Here is a 4137-nt window from a genome sequence, read left to right as displayed (position 1 = left end):
AGAGAGAGAGAGAGAGAGAGAGAGAGAGAGAGAGAGAGAGACCGACGAATTCCACCATGAGGACCCGGAAACGGTGTCCGATTTGGGTCCCCGTGTAGTCACCTGTCTGTGTGTAGGTGACTGAGGATTCCACAAATGAAGGTCAGCAGTATCTATGGAGCTGTTTCTCCCTCTCATGCGTCTCATCCGTGTGGTGGAGAAAGGGGAGAAAAGTGGTCGTGACGGGAAGTCGTCTTCACGCCCGAGGAAGCCGAAGGCAGGCCGAGGGGAAGGAGGGCATCCCACGTGACAGCTCCACCCCCGCGCACCCTTTCCAACGCCGGGGCCGCCGGTCCACCCCGTACGACAACCCACCCCCAAGAACAGCACGGTCCGGAGCGGTCCAGTCTCATCCCATCCGGCCCACCCGGGGCATCCGGCGGAAGTGTTCGCCGGAGGGTCGGAAAGCAGCGTCCACGCGGTTCCCCCGGGGTCTCCCGGCAAAGGCCAGCCGGGGGAGGGTAGCGGGACGTGACGGGGGCTGGGGGCACGCGCCTCAGAGCTCCCCGGAAGGCGGCCGGTAGCCGGCGGGGGACGCCGAGCCAGAGACGTCCGGCGGGATCTAGATCCGGAAGCCGCGTCGGTCCTCTCCCACAGCTCTCCTACGGAAAATGCCATGGCGGCGGCGGGAGCCTCGGCCGGGGGAGAAGCGGGGACAAGGGGGAGAGGGAAGGAGGCCCTCGGGAGGATTCAGCCACGAAAACCCACTCAGCCAAGCTCCCTCCGTCTCTCGGGGTCCAAGGGACACCCCGGGAGACGGCAAGAGACACGTTCACTCCGTGCTTTTCACCTCCGTCTTTATTTTTTCCATCTTTTCCATTTTACAAGAGGTGCGCATCTCAACAACCAGACGGTGGGTGTGAGGGGAGAAGCGTCAAGGGCAGGAGTTGGAGACCAGCGTGAGCAACTGAGCAACACAAGTAGGAGAGCCCAGCTGAAAGAGATGAAAAAGGAGGAGGAGGAGGAGGACGAGGACGAGGACGAGGAGGACGAGGAGGACAGGGGGAGTGGGTGGGGGGAGGAGAAGGAAAGAAAAGAAAAGGAAAAAAGAAAAAGAAAAGCAACCACCAAGAAAGTTAAAATCGTCCAACGGTCGGAAGCTCAAGACCAGGCTGACCAAGACGGAGAAACCCCATCTGTACTAAAAATATAAAAGTCAGCCGGGCACGATGGCGCTTCCCCGTCATTCCAGCTCCTCAGGAAGGCCAAGGCAGGAGGATCACTCGAACCCGGGAGGCGGAGGTCGCAGCGAGCCGAGATCACGCCATCGTAGTCCACCCTGGGCGACTAGAGTGAAACTCCGTCTGGAGGGGGAGGGGGAGGGGGAGGGGGAGGGGGAGGGGGAGGGGGAGGGGAGAGATCGGTGAGACGCGTCTCAAAATTTTATCTGTTCGCATTCCGCGTGCGTAAAACGGAAAGAACCGACCCACGAGAAATACGACCAGAGCGTACCGTGCCCACGCGTGTCATCCCAGCACTCCGGGAGGCCGACGTGGAAGGATGGCCGGAGCGTGGACGTTTGAGATCACCTCGACGTGTGAGACGACACCTGCAATAATAATAATCATAGAAGTTTAAAAAGCGATCACGTGTGCCCAGAGCGTGGACAACAAAGCGAGAGCACACCCGTACTAAAAAGAAGACGATTGACAGACAGGCAGGCAGGCAGGCAGGCAGGCAGGCAGGCAGGCAGGCAACTATAGAATGAGCCAGGTGCAGCGTCTCACGCCTGTCACAGCAGCAGCGCGGGCGGCCGAGGCAGGCAGGCGGATCGCTCGAGAACAGGAGTCCGAGACCAGCCCGGGCCACACGACAGAACCCCAGACCCCATCTCACTCACATCCACACATACACAGATACCTGCCTCCCTACCTACGGAAAACGTGAGACATGAGAAAGAACATAAAAGTCACCCGGTGTGGTGGTGCCCACCCGTAGTCCCAGGGAACGGGGACGGGAGGGATGGGACGCGGGACGGCCAGTCGGTCGGACGGTCGGTGGAAATCGTCGAGGCTGGGGTGATCCCGGGCGACAGAGGCAGAGGAAGACCCCGCCGGGAAGGCAGGGAAGGAAGGAAACCAACGAAACAAGCAAGCAAACAATGAACATGACAATGACCTAGAATAACCCATGAGAATAAAGAAGCAAATAAGAGGGTACGAATAAAGCTAAAAGGTAAGGTAATGAAGATGACAATCCACCGTTTTCTCTCCAGCCCAGCCCAGCCCAGGTGGAGTGGAGGCGCGCGATCACAGCCCACGTTCGCCTCTGCCTCCCGGGCTTAAGAGATCCCTGTAGTCCCATCCCAGCTACTTGGGAGCCTGAGGTCACCAGAGCCCAGAGTGAGAAGATCAGGCAGGCCCCAAAAGAAAAGAAAATAAATACACGAACATTGTTAATCCATAATAAACGAAGGATATACATATACAGGTCTATGTAAATGACATGGGTTTTTACGTCATACACGTTCATCCATTAAAATTAACATCTATCCTATACACATGTATGAATGATGGAAATGTCTAGTTTTATCACTAGATATTTTCGTCGGTGTAGGTACGTGTCCGTGTGTCCATATCTACGTATCTATCTATCTAGATAGATATACGTATGCTCACACACAGCAGCGTGCAGAAAAGAAGATTGAAAACCAGAAGGAATCGGCCGGGCGCGGTGGCCGACACCCGTACTCCCGGCACGCTTTGGGAGGCCGAGGCGGGGGAGGGGGAGGGGTGGGGGGAATCGCTAGGTCAGGAGTTCGAGACCAGCCCGGCCAATATGGTGAAATTCCGTCTTCGCTCAAAATACAAAAACTGCTGTTCGCTTGAGAGCCCTGGAGGCAGCGGCGGCGCCGAGCCGAGGAGGCACCACCGCGCTCCAGCTCCAGCCTGGGCGACAGAGCGAGATTCCGTCTCCAGAAAGAAGGAAGAAGGAAAGAATGGGGGCGGCGGGGGAAACCACACACACACACACACACACACACACACACACACACACACACACACACACACACACACACACACACACACACACACGACCAAAAAAAAACAAGAGGGAGTATTACTGGCCGACGGCAACAGCGACTCCCTCCCTCTTAAAAGTCCCGCGGACGCAAACTCCAAATGGGGCAGAGAAAAATGTAGGAGAGGGAGTTCCGCGTGGTCCCAGCTCCACCGAAGGCCGAGGCCGGTGAAGGGCACCCGCGCGTGAACGGGGATCGGCGCCCTCGCAGCGATCCACCGCAGCCCGCGGAGGGAACGGCCAGCGGCCGGCCTGCCGGTCGACCCGGGACACGGCGGGCCGCCTGCCGAGTCCGGGGCTCGCGGGCGGCCGCCGATCGACCCCGGAGGTCCGAAACAGGAGCGGCCGCCAGCCGAGGTCGCCCGTGTGTGGAGACGCCCCGGGCCTCGCCGCCGCCCGCTTCCCGCCACCCTCGGAGGAAAGAGGGGGAAGGACGCGCGAGGGCCGGGGCCCCGGGTGGGCGACCCCCTGGCCCGGGCGGCCACCCCCGGGACGGGGGCCGGCGGGCCACGGACCCGGCTCGGCGCGGCCGCCTCCGCGGCTCCCACCCACGCTCCCCGAGCTCCGTCCCAGCCCGGAGCGGACGAGCCGCCCCGGCGGGGAACGGGGAGAAGGCGGGAGCCGAAGAAGCGGGGCGCGCCGACCGGGTACGCGCGCCCGCCCCGCCCCGCCCCGCCCCGCCCCGCCCGTGGTCGGCGGGGAGGGAGGAAGACGAACGGACGGACGGACGGCGCCGGACGCGCACGCCCCGCCGGGCCCCGAGACCAGGCAGGCCCAAAAAGAAAAGAAAATAAACGAAAATCGTTAATAAATAATAAACAAACGAAAGAAGGAAGGAAGGAAGGAAATACATATACAGGTATATGTAAATGAAATGGGATTTTATGTCATACATGTTCATACATGAACATCTATAAGCATGTCTTAATTATGGAAATATATAGTTTTATCAGTAGATATTTTTGTCGGTGTATGTATATATGTATGTACATATCTGTCTCTACATCTATAGGTATAGATATATCTCCATCTCTATATAGATATATCTTATACCTATAGACACATATACGTATGTTC

The sequence above is a fragment of the Pongo pygmaeus genome, chromosome 12 (genome assembly GCF_028885625.2).
Source record: "Pongo pygmaeus isolate AG05252 chromosome 12, NHGRI_mPonPyg2-v2.0_pri, whole genome shotgun sequence".
Lineage (NCBI taxonomy): Eukaryota > Metazoa > Chordata > Mammalia > Primates > Hominidae > Pongo > Pongo pygmaeus.
This window is presented reverse-complemented; position numbering follows the sequence as displayed.